The sequence below is a fragment of the Pinus tabuliformis genome, chromosome 5_1 (genome assembly GCF_031772625.1).
Source record: "Pinus tabuliformis cultivar Carrire ecotype Pingquan chromosome 5_1, CPIR1, whole genome shotgun sequence".
NCBI classification, from domain to species: Eukaryota; Viridiplantae; Streptophyta; class Pinopsida; order Pinales; family Pinaceae; genus Pinus; species Pinus tabuliformis.
The window spans coordinates 904,559,559-904,579,055 of NC_142305.1; positions in this window are offsets into that span (position 1 = coordinate 904,559,559).

Here is a 19,497-nt window from a genome sequence, read left to right on the forward strand (position 1 = left end):
TTAGCACTTGAACCATAAGGATTTTGGTGTTCCAATAAACATTGCAAACTTGCATGTACCAGGAGAAGCATAATCGAGTAGAGGTCCCCTTATCGAGGATGCAGTCCCAAGTAGAGGAATCAACATGGTAGTCAGGAATAAAATGCTAGTCATGACGCACCTCCACTTATACTCACTCAATTTCTTGTCAGACTAGTATGGGAATGATTTCTTGATAATGAGCCATGGAATCATGGGCTTGATCTTGCATTTAGAGTCGATCCATCTAGGTAGAGATAGAGGAGTGCCCCTATCGCCCCCTCTCTATCCAAAGGTTGGTGTACCACAAGCCATAACTACACTAAGAGACATGGCAAAGGCCGAAGGGTAATGGTGAGAAGCACATAAGCCAAGGGTGGCACAAGGGGGAAATTCAATCGGAAATTCAATCAATATATATATATATATATATAATGTTTTTTGTATCTAAAGGAATCAACAAATGGGCCAGTCTCATACTCCTGTGACATAGGGTTGATTCCAACTGCTACCACTATAACCTCTAGGTGAACCACACCACTCCTCAAAGGTGGCTCTTAGGTAAATCCAAGAGATTTGAACCTGGAACCTATTGGAACATAGTACTTCATTTTCATGGTCATCGACAACTAAGTAGCCCCTGGGGGGCTAGGGAAATGTAATCTATTAACATAATAAAGGTTAATATATTATTGCATAAATATTATACAACAATTACACCCTAAGTTGCACGAAAGGGGGAAACGGGTATGAGTTTCTGAAACGGGCATGGGTACGAAACGCGACCTCCCCAAATTTTGAAAATGGGGAAACACGAATATATATATATATATATATATATATATATATATATATATATATATATATATATATATATATATATATATATATATATATATATATATGCAATCATAAAACATACATGATACATTATAATTTATTACATTTAAACATTATGATTAAATTTACATCACATTTACTATAAGTTTAACACTGCTCTGCACGATTCGAGCTAGGTCTGAAACTGGTTGCTCGTTGCAGTGTTCTGGGCTGCCGGAGAGGCGCTCAGGCCTGGGCCTGAAGACTCTTATTTTTTGCGCTGGTGGTGAGCGGTGCTTTGTGCTTCTGCTCTGGCCCGTATTGACTGTTGGTAACTCTTCTGCTTAGTCCGGGGGTGGGCTTTCCGACCCCTCTTCTCTGCCTCCTCGTGCGGTGAGTTTTGATGGCTGCTCCAGTGTAACTTAGGCTTCTCTGCTTGGCCTGACCCGAGTGTGATCTTATCATGGATGCAGAAGGGGTGTCTGATCCCCCTCCTCTGCCTCCAGAGGTCCTGGCCTTCAAGTCGTTAGTGGCTTCCGGCCCAAAGCGTCCTCCTTCTGCGACTATGCAGAGGTTTGTAAAAAAGATGGACTCTATCCCATCAGTGGCTCTGCCCGAAGAAGATACTTGCAAAGCTGCCCTGAATCTGGCTGAAAGAGGCCTCATAGGCCAGTTCACAGGCCTTTGGCCTTCGCCAAAATCGGTAGAGGAGTGGACTCAAAGAAACTGGAAGCCTCTCATTAAAGAGGGTGTCAAAAGCTACTTCGTGGGTAAGGGATTCTTTGTTTTTGTATTCGAAAACCCTGACGACAAAGGATTAATTTTCAGAAATGGACCTTACTTCATGGGCCCCCAGGGCCTTTACCTAAACAAATGGTCGCCTGACTTTGACCCCACTCAGGACGTTCCTTCGGCTGTCCCGGTATGGGTCAGGCTTCCCCATTTGCCCCTCCACTGTTGGAATCACAAAACCCTACAGATCATAGGGAATGCCTTGGGAAAATACATAGATCAAGCTGCAAGGAAGGACCAGTATTCCTGCGCACGCATCTGCGTCGAAGTGGACCTGGAAGAAGGGCTACCGGAAGCCATCAAACTTACAGTAGCTGGGTGGACGTATGTACAAGAGCTGGACTACGAGCAGCTGCCATTTAAATGCAGACACTGCCATGGTCATGGTCATTTTGCAAAGCACTGCAAGAAGAAGGCGAAGGAACAAGTGGACAAAAAAAACGGGGATCAATGGATCCTAGTGCAGAAAAATGCAAATACAAAAAAAGGTACAGGAAAAGGCAATAAGAATGGAGAAACTAGCAGATCCAAAATAAACCAAGAGGTGGAAGTAAGTCCAAATGGGACAGAAAGTGAACAACATATCCATCAAGTTAACCCAACAAATGAGAATGAGGAGCAGGAAAATAATCCTCCTTCACACAAAGAGGGAGCGGAAGCAACCCATAGCGATTCCAACCAAGGCAGCCCCACCAACCTATCATATGCTGATATAGCAAGGAAAAAACCAATGGAGAGGTCAGATTCTTCAGAGGATGATACCTACGAGCGTCCATCAAAAAAAGCAGGAAGGAAATCCCGAAAGGAAAAGAGAGAGGAGGAGGCAGAAAGACTCAAAACACAAGGAAGTCAGCCCACAATAGAAATGTCTATCGGGCGAAACACCAGGCCAAGGCCTTCCAAGGGAGGTCTCACCCATCAAAATAATAAATAATGAAGCTAGTCTCTTGGAACTGTAGAGGACTGGGGATCCCTCCAAAATCGAGGCTGTTAAAGACCTTTTGAAAGCTGAACCCTCAGATATTCTCATGCTCCAAGAGACAAAAATAGAAGGGCAGACCCTTCTAGAGGTCAGTAGATCAAAGTGGAATAAAAAAGCAGGGAAAGCAGTCAGTGCAAGGGGTACCTCCGAGGGCTTGGCAACCCTTTGGTCTGAAGATCTTTTCCATCTGAATAACTTCCAAGAAACCTAGCACTGGATCTTCACGGAATTGAAACACAAAGCAAGTAAGTTAACTATCTCTCTATTCAATCTTTATGTACCAGTTTCTTATACTGAAAAAAGAGAATGCTGGAACAGCCTCTCTGCCTTTTTAGATCTATCTTCCCCCATCAATATCATTATAGCAGGTGATCTAAATATCATAATGAAAGCAAAAGAGAAGAGGGGGGGAATTGTCAGCAGGGATCCCATGCTGCCCATGGTTGAGGAGCTCTCCCAAAGCTGGGATCTGTTGGATTTTAACCCAGTTCGGGGTATATATACCTGGTCCAATAACCATATTGGTCTAGAACACATCTCTGCACGACTTGACCGCTTTCTGGTGCAAAGCTCCATAATGATGAATAAAAAAATCATCATCACAAAAATTTTACCTAAACTTACATCTGACCATAAGCCAATTCAGCTCCTCCTGGAAGAAGAAGAAGATCTTGGTCCCATCCCTTTTCATTTTAGTCCCCTTTGGATTGAGAGAGAGGGTTTCTTAGACACGGTGAAAGAAGCTTGGTCCAAACCCATCAATGGATCAACTAGTTATGTTTGGGAGAAAAAGTTAAAAGCTACAAAACAAGCCTTGAAAGACTGGATCAAGAAACCAACCCATACTCCTCCTGAACAAAGAAAAGAGGCAGTTCATTCATTGCAAACCCTGCAAACCGACATGGAAAGTAAAGATATCACAGCAGAATTGTTGGAAACAGAAACACAAGTACAACGATCAGTATATCAGTCATTCCGAAAGGAGGAAGAATATTGGAGAATTAAATCTAGAAGTCTGTGGTTAAAGGCGGGGGATCGGAATACATCTTTCTTCCACAGGCAATATAGAGCAAGACTGTCAAGGAATTATATAGCAGAAATTAAAACAGCAGACGGTCAAGTCTGCAAAGGATACAATCAAGTCAAGGCAGCTGCTGAAGCTCACTTCCAGAACCTCTACAGTGCAGATGCTCAAAGTAATGATGAGGAAACTGCTGCATTTCTTTCAAACATACCCAATCTCATTAGCCCTGAAGAAAATGCAATCCTCTGCAGACCCATAACGGAGAAGGAAATCATAAATGTTATATGGGCCATGGAGGTGGACAAGGCACCGGGGCCCGATGGATTCACAATCCATTTCTTTAAAACATGTTGGCATATTATCAAGGCAGATCTGCAGAAAATGATAAGAGGATTTATGACAAAAGCCAAGATAGGTGGAGGAACCAACTCCACTTACCTAGCTTTAATCCCCAAAGACACCAATCCTGAAACTTTTTCCAAATTCAGACCTATTTCGCTGTGTAATGCGTCTTATAAAATTCTGGCCAAACTGTTAGCAAACAGAATTAAGCCACTTTTAAAAAGGGTGATCTCCAACTCCCAAAGTGGTTTTGTGGAAGGTAGACATATTATGGATAATGTAATCCAGGTCCAGGAGACAATCCACTCCAGCAGACAGCGGAAAGAGAAAGGAGTGGTGATAAAACTAGACATGGAAAATGCGTTTGATAGAGTCAATCGCAATTTCCTTAGCAAAGTACTTCTCACATTTGGCTTCTTGCCCTTTTTTGTTCATCTCATCAAAGCCTGCATTGACAATCCATGGATCGCTCCCCTTGTCAACGACCGTCCAACAAATTTCTTCCAAGCCAAGAGAGGCATAAGGCAGGGATGCCCTCTCTCCCCCTATCTATACATTATTATGGCAGACTCATTAAGCTGAAAGCTGAATGCAGAAAAAGTTGCAGGTATCTTACCGGGCCTCAAAATTTTAATAGGAGCTAAGCCTTCAAATCATGCACTTTTTGCAGATGATTCTCTCCTCCTAGGTGGAGCCTCCACTAGAATTGCTCGAGCATTTGACACTGTCCTCGGAAACTACTGCAGAGTCTCTGGAGCGGCAGTTAATGACAACAAGAGTGAAGTTTTTAGTTGGAATATTGATCAGCAAGAACTTGCAGGCATAACTTCTATTCTTGGGTTCAAAGGACAAACAGTCTGGGATAGATTCAATTACCTTGGCCTGCCCATTATATCTGGAATCAATAAAAGAGCTTTATGGAGCGAAATAATCTCAAAAATGAAAACCAAGATTGCAGCTTGGGGGGGTTACTGGTTGACTAAGGGTGGCAAAGTTATCTTGATCAAATCGGTGCTATCAGCGCTCCCAATCTTTCAGGCTGCTTTTCTTTTGGCTCCTCGAAATGTTATGGAGCAGATCTCCAAACTACTCAGAGATTTTTTGTGGCAAGGAGGGAAAGGCAATGAAAACAGAATACATCTGGTGAATTGGGATGTTGTAAAGAGAACGAAGGAGGAGGGCGGACTACAGATAAGAGATCCCCAGCTCGTTAACTTGGCCTTGGGAGGTAAAATCCTGTGGAAATTGATCCACGATCCCACTCACCCTGTTAGCATTACATTGCGGTCAAAGTATGGAGTCAACAAAGATCTCAGCAATGTAATACACATGCCCACAACCAATAGCACGCAACTCTGGAGTTTGTGTTGTAAAAAGCAGTAAACATTTCATAAAACAACTGTATCGAATCCCTGGAAGCAACAAACACATCAATCTGTGGACGGACAGTATCATGAGGAACGCTCCCTTAGCAGATCATGCGGATATATCAGATCTAAGATCCTGGTTGGAGCGAGCTGGAGTCAAAAGTCTCTATGAACTGTCGAAATGGAACCAGCGTGGGGAATGGGAGGGCTGGGATCTCCATGGAGTCTCGAACAGATTGAATTATCAACAATCTCTGCTGGAAGATCGATTGGAGGACACTGCCCCTGTACATAGAGCCTCAAAAGGTTGCTGGGGATGGGGTCAATCTGGCGTTTACTCCACAGCTGCTGGCTATAGCGCTCTGCTGGGTTTAAGAAATAGTAATCATCCTCCGACTTTCTGGAAAAACGTTTGGGACTCATTTGCCACACCAAAAGTAAATTTGTTTTGCTGGACCTTGATTCATAACAAAATTCTCACGGGAGATAATCTGGAGAAACGAAATATAACAGGACCTCATAGGTGTGCTATGTGCAATAACAATTCAGAAATAGTCCAACATCTATTTATGGATTGCAGTGTAGCAAAAGAAGTTTGGGGGCTCATTACCCCCATCATATTCGCCAAAAATCATTCTGGAGCAGAATTTGGGCAGCTATACCCAAATACGTTTGCTGGCAGATTTGGTTGGCATGTAACCAGCAGATATTTAAAGAGGTGAGACACACTCCGCTACAAATCGCTGCAAAAGCTAAGGCCTTTCTGATGGAAGCAGCCCAACAACAGTATATAAAAGAAGACTCTTTGCTTCTGACAGAAGAAAAGATGTGGTTAGGCTCTCTAGTGCCTTATCCAAGCAGAAACTATCCTAAACCACAAAGTGACAAACAGGAATGGCGCTTAAGAGATAAAGAGGATTACTTTCAAAACTGGTGGAGGTCTCAAAAAATACCCACAGTCTTCTTTGATGGGGCGTCTAAAGGGAATCCCGGGACAGCTGGAGCTGGGGGAGTCATCTACTCTCCGGACAGTTACTCTAAAGACATCTTCTATTGGGGATTAGGCCAGAAGTCCAACAATCAAGCAGAGCTTCTAGGGCTTCTCAAAGCCTGCCAAATTGCAAGAGACAAAGGTGTGAAAAAGCTGCAAGTCTTCGGAGATTCAGAGCTAATAATAAAAAATTTAAACATGGGGGATCGATTCAATAATCCTAGCCTCAACAAAATGTTGGAAAGACTGAAAAGAGTCCTTCAATACTTCGACAACTGCAAATTTTATCATATACTCAGAAATTTAAATAGTGAAGCGGATCAAATGGCTAACAAAGGCAGTGCTGTCATGAAAGGGCTTATTTTTGTTAACAAAAATAGTTTTATTCAAATGCCCTGAATTTTGTAATAGAGGAAAAGAGGCAGAGTTCAGAAATCTGCATTGTATTTGGGGACAGTTCGAAAAAGTCCCATTTGCTTCCAGATAAATAAAAATCATATAAACGTTTCAGTTAAAAAAAAAAAATTTACATCACATTTACTCATGAGTGATCACATAATGAAAATAAAAATATCGGAATATCCAAAAGCAACCTTTATTATATATCCAAATCTCAAAATCAGCCTTTATTATATATTAATATATGAGGCTGCAAGTACAATAAAGACTATAAGGTTGCAAGAACTATAGAGAAAAAAGACTAATCCTCATCAAAAATAGAAGCGGAACAATGCTCAACAGTGGATGGTGGCGTTGAAGAAGATGATGGGCCAATTCCATTTCTAGTCTAGACCTCAATATTTAGGGCAACAAGAGAGAGATCCAAATCAGGACTTTCTGCATCCACATCCCATTCTTTAGAAGGACCACTATTGTATTCAGGACCCCTACGAGATGCAAGGCGAAGGTTGGAGTGCACATAAACAAGATCCTCTGCCTTTTGTGAGCCCAACCTATTGCGCTTCACAGAATGAATAAAACCATAAGTGCTCCAATTCCTTTCTGTTGATGAAGAGCTTGCCACTTGTGAAAGAATACGAATGGCAAGGTTTTGCAAATGTACACCATTTGCTCCATGACAAATCCACCACCTAACTAGATTCATGGTGCTTCTCTCCTCCAAAGCTGATATATCACATAATCATCTATTCCTGCAGCAAAACTGGCAAATTCTTCCTTTACCTCCCTGTGGAGATGAGAAGGAAACATTTTCATAAGGGATTTTTTCACCCCATTAGACACCTCTCTATCCTTATGGGGTGCCTTCCGCTTCCCATTTCTTTGAGCAATAAGCTCCTCATCATAAAATTTGGGGTTCAAGGCATGTGCTAAAGTGTGCAATGGAGTGTTGAAATTGTTCCATCTATCAACAATGATTTTCTTGACTAAACCAGCATAATGATCATCAACAAACAAAAGTTGTGGAGACTCTTGCGAAATGATTTCCATAGTTTTCTCAACCATGGAAACCATGCCATCATATACCTCTCCTAAGAAAGGTTGGTCAATGTTAGCACTCCGAAGAAGCTCAAATGCAGGGCTTGTGAACTTTAGCAAGAAATCGACCTTGCTCCACCAATCCTCATCAAGGCACAATCTACGCACCATATATCCCCGCTCTGAATCTGCTTGTCTCCACTCAATCCAAAGTTGACTCACCACCATAGAGACTAATTCATGCTTAACCTCAACAAGGTGGCGCAACATCAGGAAGTTTGAGGCATATCATGTCTCAACAAATTTTAACAACTCCAATTTGGGGTACTCTCGAAATATGGCCTGAGATTGGTGGTGGTTGGTGATGAATTTGACAATCTCCCTTGCTTCCCCTATGATTTCCTTTATCTAGGAAACTTTGTTGTCGATCTCCTCTAAGATCAGATTCAAAATATGGACAATGCATGGTGTCCAAAAGATTTGGTCATACCTCCCCTCAATAATTAAACCTGCAACTTTGCAAACTGGTGCATTATCTGTGATAACTTGCACCACCTTGTTCGGCCCTATTTTTTCAATATCTTTTATAATAACATCAACAATGAACTGTGCATCTTTTACCTCTCCTGAGCAGTCTTCCGCCTTGATAAACATTGCTCCTTTGGGGGAAGTGGCAATGATATTTATCAATGATCTGCACCTTGTATCTGTCCATCCATTTGAGACTATGGTAACCTAAGAGCTACTCCAGGAAGAACGAATTGGTATAAAATATCCTCCACAATCTCCTTCTCATTTTTGAGAAGCTGAGTTCTGACTTTCTCATAGTTGGGCCCCTTGTACCCTTGAGGAGCTTTGTTAATTTCCCTTATCATATCTTGCCAATAAGGAGATACCACATAGCCACTCTGGAATCAGTTTCTTCTCTCGCTTGCACATTCACCAATTTAGCAATTCTGCTATCCTAAACTGAAGTGGATGCCCCTCTGGTATTTTTGGGTGTTGGTCGTTCATGTTGTTGAATGGCATTGGTTCTCCTCTTTCTTGCTTCAACTACAATCCTTGGCTCAATGTTATATGGAGCTTGAGGAGTAGCTTGAGTAAGCTCATCATGCCTTCTCTTAATAACATCTGCCTCATCTTGCTCTCTTTGATATGCCCCCTTGCCAATGGATCTGCTGTTTTTGTGCAACCCACAACCCTCTGTCTTCCTCCATGCAAAAGATGTGCCTTCACTCTTAGGTAGGAGCCCTTGTACGAATTATTGCAAAGATTACATCGCCATTCCCATGAGCCACCACCTTCACATTTTTGAAGTCTCTGAACATGCCTCCAAAGAGGATAATATTCATCCCTTGGGTTGGACCTAGGGCTTGAACTTGTAGCTGCACTTTGGTTGGAAGCCATTGCTGCAAAAATAAATTAAAAAAACAAAACTATAAATAAAAAACGTTTTTCATATTTTTTGCAGCATAAACCCTCAAAAAATTGAAGGAATAGTACGAAAAAACTAAGAAAATGAATGTTGCTTACCCAAATTAATTTTTTGTAGCTGAAGCTACCCCAAAATGCCAGAAAAGACAAGAGAAATATGGTTGTAACTGAGCCAAAAAACCAAGAATTCCGTAGCCGGAAACTCTGCACTCCAAATCTGATGCTGAAATCTCTTTCTCTTGTTGTTGAAATCTCTTTCTCTCGCTGCTAAAATCTCCTTTGCTCATTGTTGAAAACACCCTAGCTGAAACCACTGCTCTCTTCCTCTCTTCTCCTTTGCTAAAATTGTCAGTCTCCAAGAGAAACAACTTGCTCAACTGTGTGATGAGAGAATGAGGCAAAGATCACTTTTATAACTTGAGAGAGGCATCTAGAAGCAACTAGAAGCCACTTTAGTCACCCAATTAAATAATAGGAAACAAAATTAAAAAAAAATTAAGAAAAAGTCAAACTGCATGGGGAAACTCTGCCGTACGGCCCGGAAACTCATTTCCGGCCGTACTAGCCACGTTTCCTCCTCGAGAAACGGGTCAGTATGGCCGGAAACGAGTTTTCGGGCCGTACTGTACAGGTTTCCCCATTTCCGTTTCGTTTCCATATGGAAACAGACCCTCTGCCCACGTTTCCTGCAACTTAGATTACACCACATTATAGGAGAAAATTTATCTTGGATTGGTCTCCAATTTGTTTAAAATAATATTAATCTAAAATATTTTAAATATATTTTTAAAATATAATATTACTGCTCTCAAGTTGACGTTTCCTATAAATTTGGGTGAAACTTCTAATTGCTCTAGATACTCGTATCCACGTTCCTAATGTCTCGCTATTCCAAAAACTCGTGCAAGAAAACTTTATACTTGATGTGCATTCATGTTGTTTCTCTTCATAGTATGGATGACCCTGTAGGTGCTCCAACACCTCTCTACAAAAGAAGTGTTAGCACCCTGTGAAAGAACCCTCACCACCAATTTATGCAGGTGAGTGGTAGAGAAGCCATATGTGTTCCACCATTTGCTAGGATTCAACTTATTTCAACCTTTAGTTGCATGGTGGTTAGTAGAGCCTCCATGCTCATTGGGGTACTCGCTCAATTTGCTTCGTAGTTGAGAATATTGCTCTTCATGAGGGACAAACTTGTCTAATGCAAGCATATACTTATTTTGTGTCTCTGAATTTGTGTAGTATTCTCTTAACCCTACCCTTGGCTGCTAGTTTGGCTAATTAAGATGGAGAATAAAATTTGGGTAAGGAAATATTGTAGGGCATGGAGTGGAACTTTGATATTATTCCACATTTTGATGAAATGTTAATGAATATGATCATACAAGATCACATCTATAGGGTTAATAATTCCTTTGATTTTCCATAACATGATGTCCATTTGCTCTTACACCTCCCCTTTGATTCACTGATTTGTATTTTCAAATGAAATCATAGTATAAATGGGATAGGTGCATTGTAGAACATACCTAGCCTATGTGAAAAATTGAGCATTAAGCATAGTGCCCTCCAGTTCCCAAAATTCATGTCTATCAAATGTAGATGCATCTGTCTTTCAAAATGTGCCACGAATCACTTGAAACCATATTAACCAATGCCTCTATTACTTTCAAATGGTACATGATGATGAGGTAATGGATATAAAATATGGTATTTACAATATTTAGTGACTCCAACTGAGAGTGATATAACAGTGTGGCCATGAGCCATGATCAAGTGCTCAAATTTCAAAGTTGTCAGGTTGGTGTGGAACCTAGATGAGCACATATTGTTTGTCATCTCGAATCCGACGTAACTCGTTTTGCGCGAAACAGACTCTATATGACTCCATAAACGGGTTCTGTCCACTTTCTGAAACATGTAAATTTTTTTAAAAAAGGGACAACCCAGTCAACAGTCCATACTGCTGATTGTGCATTCGTACTGTTGACTGGGTGCGGAGGTGCGAGAGATGACTGTGCAGTTTGACCGGTCAATGGTTTATTTCAGCAAATCACAATGTGATAAGTGTCTTTTCAGTAGTAGATGCAAATGTCGCAATTTTATTGGTTGGGGTGATGGCCAACCATGGGTTGACACATGGCCTAGCCAAAGGCCGCCACGTGGTAGCCCGGGAGGCCACCAAAACATTGCTATAGTCTGGGTGGAGGCAGCGGGGGTCAAACCCGCGACCTCCCAATAATAAACAGAGCCAACTACCATTGCGCTAAGCGGGAGTTACTTACCCTTGCTGATTGCGTAGTATATATACATGTGGATTAGCGTGGAGTTCGGAGAACAGGTTAGCCATGTGGGGCCAGCCTGCAGGTTAACCGCCCATGTGAACACACCTTACCGTTAAATCTGACAACATTTTATGTGACTGCCCGCCTAACCGCCATCGCTTGACCGCTGGGGTAACCGCCCATGTGACACCACTACTAAAGCCGCCAAGGGTTATCTTACTGCCGGAGGGAAGGGGCCAGTGCTGGGGGCTAGCCCCTAGGCGCATGGCCCCCCATGTGACCCTATTTTCCAATTTTTTAGGCCTCGGCGGGCAAGTTAACCGTTCGGTAAATATGCATGGATTTTGGCAGATTTGGTGGCAAGTTAGTAGAAATATGGGTGAATTTGAGGGTTTGATGCCGAATTTTGGGCATTTTGTGGAGAAAATAGTGGAGAAACTAGGAGAGGTCATAACTTCTCCATTTTTCGACCAAATTGGGTGTAGAAAGAGGCTAGGTAACTATTTTTGGACATTCTAGACTCATTGGAGTAGGTTACAAAAACATTTGAGCACTGTAAACACATTTTTTTACACATTTGAGCATAATAGAGAGGCCCAATCCATTGGAAGCGGACCAAGGAGAAGTATCCTAGGAGGGGTGAACTCCATCATGTTCCAGTTTTGATGTGTTGTCGGTTATGTTGTATACATTTTTATGCTACTGTTAGGTTTCTTATTTATGTTAAAATTGCTCATAAAATGAACATAAAAACTCATTTTCACTTGCAATAAACTCATGAATCCTTAAGCACATGATAACATTTTGTTAATAATCTAAGGAGGATTTTAGCACATCAAAACTAATATTCCTAATCAGATCATTTTGGTATCAGAGCACTAGGTTTTCTTTGTGCAAGAAGGATTTAACTGTTTGCAAGTTTATGTCATGCTTACGAGGTTAAAACTCAAAAGAGGAGACTCTAGTGAGCATGTCTCATGAAGGAGAACCTACAAACATGACAAAAGATGAGGTCTTCATGAAGGCTTTCTTTGATATGACAGAGATGGTGAAGGTCCTTTATAAATAGAGGAATACCAGGCTACAGTGTGAAAGCTCCAAACCTCCCAAAGGAGAAGGTTCTTTAGGAGGAGGTAATGGAAATGGAGGTAAATCTCCACCCTCTCCACCATCTTCTTCATCTTCTTATTCACAGGCATCTTCACCCTCTTCCACTAACACAACCCTTACTCATACTCATCAACATACCTCAAAAGGAAATGGTAAATCAACCTTACTAAAACTTGATGTTAAATTTGAGTTGCCCAGGTATAATGGTGAAGTGAATGCAAAGAAGGTTGATAATTGGATTCGTCAGTTGGAGGTCTATTGTAGAATTCAAAACCTTCAAGAGGATGACATAAAGATTTAGTTAACTTCCTTGAGAATGGAGGGTGCAACACTAGTATGGTGGGAATCAAAGACACAAGAGGAGATAAAAAACACGGTAAGATCTCAATTTCTTGGTCTGATTTCGTTGCTGCAATTAAAATAAAATTCTACCCTCTAGCTTATATGCAGAAAACCATCATGAATTGGCAGAACTTTAGACAACTTAAAGGTCAAAATGTGCAATATTACACCCAATAATTCAGAAAAAGGTCTCTAATGTTAGGTGTATATTTTCAATCACAAGACACGTTGCTGAAGTACATATGGGGTTTACATAGTTCCCTTAGGCATACTATCTTAATGTTTAATCCCAATAATCTAGATGATGTGTGTGTGCAAGCCACTCATCTTGAGGCAAGAGGGAAAAACACTCCAGAAGAAGGTAGTAAAAATCCATTTAAGGGTAAAGGAAAAGAAAAGGGTTTTAAAGGGAAGGGAAAGAAAAATGCATATATCAAGAAGGAATGAGAGAAATTAACATGCAAACATTGTTCCAAAGAGGGTCACGATGAAGCTCATTGTTGGAAGCTTCATCCCAAAATGAAACCAAAGAAATTCAACAACAAGGGAAAACAAAAGACAACTGCAACCACTAAACATGATTTGGGATCCGATTCGTGTGATGAAACTAAAATTACAACCATGGGTATGAAAGGAAAATAATCCATTGCCAGCATTAGTACTTCAAATTCACACAATGAAACTCCAAATGAAAAGAAGAGGATAGAAATTTTTCACATAAGGGTGATCTCAAAACATAGAAAAATTGATACACTTTTCGACAATGGCTCTCAAGCCAATCTTATCTCTGAAAACATTTTCAAAAGTTTAAACTTGGAAACTATTTCACATCATAAACCATATCCACTTGGATGGGTGTGTGACAATGCACAATTTTAGGTTACTAGAAAGTGTAAATTGAAATTCGCCATTACTGCAAATTTCATAGATGAAGTGGAGCTTGATGTTGTGCCATTAGACATATGTGGTATAGTTTTGGGCAGCCTGTACTTCTATGACAGAAAATATATCTTCCATAGACATGAAAACAAATACCATTTGTTCAAAGATGGAGAGAATTTTTTGTGAGAGCTCATAGAAAGAAACTAAATCTTTCACTTGTTAATGCGGGGCAGATGAAAAGACTAGTGAATTCAACTAAGAATTTTGTGCTTCTAATGATCAAACCCAAGAATGATGTTGATAATGAAGATTTTAAAGTTTGTGATTCAAAATTGAAATCTGAATTGGTTGATGAAGTTAACCAATATGATGAGATGTTTCAGGAACCAAAAACATTGCCTCCCAAGAGAGGAATCCAACATGAGATACAGTTGCAGCAAGATTGTCCTCTTCCTAACATTGGCATGTACAGGATGTCAGTGATGGAAAGTGAAGAAATTAAAAATAAAGTTGAAGAGTTGTTGGATAAAGGGATCATCAGGTCATCTTCTTCGCCATGTGGTTCACCTATTGTTTTTGTGCCAAAGAAAGATGGAACATGGCGCATGTGTGTGGAATTTCGTGCATTGAACAAGATTACAGTAAAGAACTGTTACCCACTGCCTAGAATATATGATTTACTTGATCAATTGAAAGATGCAAAGTATTTTACTAAGTTGGACTTAAGGAGTAGCTACCATCAAATTAGAATTGCTTGAGGAGACATTTGGAAGACAACATTAAAAAAAAACAAGGTTTGTTTGAATGACTAGTTATGCCTTTTGGTTTATGTAATGCTTCTGCTACATTCATGTGTGTGATGAATGATGTGTTGAGGCAATTTCTTGATGAGTTTGTTATAGTCTGCCTAGATGCCATCTTAATTTTAAGTAAATCTCTCCCGATGAACATGTCATGCATGTGATAAAAGTACTTGATGTCTTAAAGAAAGAACAATTGTATCTTAAGATGTCAAAGTGCGAGTTTGGAAAAACTTCTTTAGTTAACTTGGGTCATATTTTTGGAGGAGGTGAGTTGAAAATAGATCCCTCTAAGGTTGATGTCATTTTGAATTGGCCAAGGCCCAAGACAGTTACTGAGGTAAGATTTTTTTTGGGAGAAACCCAATATTGGAGGAAATTCATTGCTAACTTTTCTTCTCTAACAGCTCCTTTGCATGCATTGACAAGTGTGAAAAAAGTTTTTCAGTGGGGAGGCAAGGAGAAAATGGCCTTTGATGCATTGAAGGAAAAGGTCAGTGCAACTCCAGTGCTTTCACTTCCAGACTTGAGACAATCATTTGAGATTAAGATTGATGCTAGTGACTATGCCATGGGTGCAGTCCTCATGCAACATGGTAACCCTGTCTGTTTTCATTAGGAAACTTTCAATGGTGCAATGATTAACTATCCTACATATGAAAAGGAATTGTATGCATTGGTGCAAAGTGTGAAAAAGTGGAAAAGCTACTTGATGGGTATGGAAACAATCATTCACACTGATCATCAACCATTGCAATACTTACAATCTCAATCAAAGTTGCAACAATCAAGGCACTTCCGATGGATGGGTTTTCTTCAACAATTCCACTTGGTAATCAGGTATAAGAAAGGTATTTACAATAAAATTGTTGATATGATTTCTAGGCCTATTGTGAGTGAAACTACTTTACTCAAGCATAATTCTGCTTTGCATGAAAGTTATATTGAGCAATATGGATTAGACAATGACTTTCAGGATTTTTATGCAAGCTTGAGTCAAGGTAACCAAGTAGAGGAATTGGACTATCATTTGCATGATAACTTGTTATACCATCTTGGCAAGCTTTGTATTCCATAGGGAGAAAGAGTCAACATCATAAGAGGGGCACATAATTCTCTTATTGCTGGTCATTTCGGTGTAAATAAGATGGTGGCACATCTACAAAGTTATTGTTATTGGCTTCGTATGCTTAAAAGTATGTCACATTTTATTAAAGGATGTTCATTATGTGCAATCAGTAAGCCTAGCAATAGGAATTTAGGATTGTACACACCACTTGAGGTTCATTCATGACCGTGGGAGAGTGTTTCTATGAATTTTGTAGGAGGTCTTCCATTGTCAAAAATAGGTCATGATTATTTGTATGCAGTTGTGGATGGGTTCAACAAAATGTGTATTTTGATGCCATTTAAAAAGAAAGTTACAGCTGAATAGACTGCTCAGTTATTCTTTCAGAATGTATGGGTGCATTTTGGATTGCCCACATCCATTGTTAGTGATCAATATTCTCGCTTTGTTGGGAATTTTTGGTCAAGCTTGCGGGGATTCATGGACACCAAACTGAAAAAGAGTACAACATTTTATCCGCAAATAGATGGTCAAACAAAGGTGGTGGATAGAATAGTGATACATCTGTTAGATGATCCAAAAATAATTTATTATCATAGGTTATAAAATTGAAATAAAATAATTATTAATTTAAGAAATTAAATTAATAATTATTATTCTAGAATGATTAATTAATGGAGACAATTAGAAATTAGTATATTGTTGTAACAAGATATGGCTCTCCAAATGTGTCGTATCTTAGGCTCTATTTTAGGAGATTAGTTAGCTAGTTGGTTTGAATAGCATTTAATGTAAATGGACACTTGTTATTTAATAAGTGATCCATAATTAGAGGTAGTTAGGACATGGAGCTTATAAATAGCTCATTGCAAGAGTGTTTGGTTGTTCGGATGTAAACTCTTGCAAAATCAATTATGTAATTGTTTTTTTCTGATTAATAAAATTACGTGTCTGAGGACACTTCTGCCATTATTGTGGTATCAGAGCTCCAGTAATGCTGCAGTGGATATGAAGAGGAGATTCCAGCTCTACAAGTTTGTGGAAGACTCCCTTGAATTGATCAGCAAATGATTGGTATGAATTTGTCCAATTTTATGTTCAAATGAAAAAAATTAATTATTTTAATGATTTTAGATTTTTTTAAATCTGAAAATCAATGTAAAAATTTCTGCTACACAAGTATTTATTCCTCACTGGTTTCTTAAGTAGACTGTTTGAACACAATCTGCCACGCGAGTAATTGTGAATTGTGGGGTTTTTTTTTTGTGTTTTTCCATCCTAAATCTTAATACTTTTATTGCTGGATCGAGCAAAGTTAAATTGTAAAGTGAAAAAGTGGAGATCGACGGATTATAAGCGAGGTTCTATCTGAGTCGAAATCAGGCATAGTGGCCGAATCATTTTCTCCTGCTCCCATTTCGTCTCCATCTGTTGGTTTCTAGGCAGAATGTTATTCTACACTTACGAAACTTCTTAGTAATCAGAATTTGTTACCTTGATGGTAGGGGACTATATTATATTATCAAGAGCAGAAGGCCCATAAGCCATAGAGATTTCGAATTAAATCAGTTTGGGATTACATTGATTTTCAGATTTAAATTTAATGATGTATGTTTCAGGCTTTTCAAGCCTTCTCAGCATTTTCGCCGTATTTTGGATGTAATGGGCTGACTTGGTTCCGTCATAAAATAAAGTTCATAGACCAAGTTACTTATAAGAATTCTGCCATCCAGCCAAATGTCATTCCAGGGGCTCCGAGCATGCTCTCAAATTCTCGGCAGAAAGCCTTGACAAACGAAAGCATTTTGAAATTGCCATATTTCACACAATTCAGCTCAAAAACGCCATTGTTCCTAGCGTAAAGGCCTAGACCATCAAATTTCATATGCGAAAACCTGCTAAATGAAATACTTGGTAAAAAGATCCAGCGTTTTACAAGTAAAAAGATCCAGCGAGCACTCCAGTGCCAGCCAGCGAGCATTTGACAAGTGAAAAGATCCAGCGTTCGACAATTTTTTTTTAAAAGGTGAATCTGAAAAGTCTTTGCTGGAGAGAGAAGGAATATTTTTTATTTTGTAATGTTAATGAAGTGATAAGTGGAGTTTTGTTTTTTTTAATGGAGTGATAAGGTGTAATTATATTTTGAAATTTTGTATTTTAGTGGAGAAATAAGGTGCAATAGCAATTTGTAATTTTTGGAGCAATAAGGAGTTTTTTTTTTTTTCAAAGGAGATAAATGTAACTCAAAGTAATTTTACTTTGAGGGGGGGTAATTTTTTTTTACCAGATTGTGCAAAGCACCATTGTAAAAAGTCAAATTTTGAAAGTTTCCCTGTAAAAATTTGAGAAATTGACTAGAGCCAAGTGCAAAGCTCAGTCAATATTCTCCTGTTTTGACGACTATTCGAGGGTCAAGGCCAAGCCCCAATAGATCGTGTTTTTTGCATGGTGTGTTGTGCTGACTATCTTGTACTTTTTGTTCTGCTTCTTGGTGCGTCTCTTCAACGCTAAAAATGTCTAAGTTGATTAACTTATTTTCTGATTCCGACAAACTTGAAGGCACCAAATCTTATAAAATGTGGCATCGTCTTATTGAAAGCACACTCATTTACAATGAATTATGGCAAGGAATATGTGATGGAGATGTTAAGCCGAATAAACCCACAGATGCAGATGCACTGGCAAAATGGGAAATCAAGAATGCTAAAGCCTTAGCTCTTATTAAATCGTATGTGAATGATGAAATGTATGTACATATAGAAAATGCCACAGATGCATGGACTGCCTTGAAAACTTTTAAAGACCTCTTTGATACTCAGCCTGAATCAAAGAAGGTTGATCTACAGTTAAAATTGTTGCAACAAAAATTAACTGAAGATGGTGATATTCTTGAATATCTCTCCAGACTTAAGAATATTAAGTAGGAAATTATTAATGCTGGTTTTCCCGCAATTGATGATAGCTTTATGGTCACAATTGTAATTGCTGGGCTTCCTTCTTCCTATACGCATTTTTTAGAGACTTTACAAGTAACTGGGAAATTAGAAAAACTAAAGTTTGATGAACTTTGTGAAATGTTAAGTCAACATGATAAAACTTTTGGGAAGAAGAAGAAAGTTGGTGAAGATGTTTTTCTCACAGAAGCCAGCACAAGTAAGTCATCAGCAGATAGTTCTCGAGGAAGAGGCAGATGGAATCAGAATCAAGCAGCACATAATCGAGGTCGAAGCCAAAGCAGAGGCAACAATTTTAACAGAGGAGGAAGAAATAATTTTCAAGGTAGAGGAAACAACCAAGGAAGAGGCAATTTTCAAGGACAAGGATATAATAGTCAAGGTAGAGGACAATCTCAAAATAGAGGTCAAAGCAGAGGCAGAGGACAATCTTCAGGAAGAGGAAGAGACTTAAGTCAAATTGTGTGTCGAAGATGCAACAAAGTTGGCCATTATGCTGAAGATTGTCGAACTTCACTTAATAAAATTCCCAAGTTTCAGCAGCATTCAGCACAATTTGCAAATTATCAAGATGAAGATAACTCAGAATATGTTTTTACTTCCTCACCAGCATCACAAATTTCATCTCATCTTAGAAGTGACTATGAAGATGCCTGGATCTTGGATTCCGGGGCAACTTAGCACATGACTTGTCGACGTGATTTTTTCTGGAATTTTCAAGAATGCCAACTTAATTCAATTTTTCTTGCTGATGATACAAAACATACTCCTTATGGAAAAGGAGTAGTAAAAGTTTTTCTCCCTGACATTGGAGAAAAAATGATTTCCAATGTATGGTATGTACCC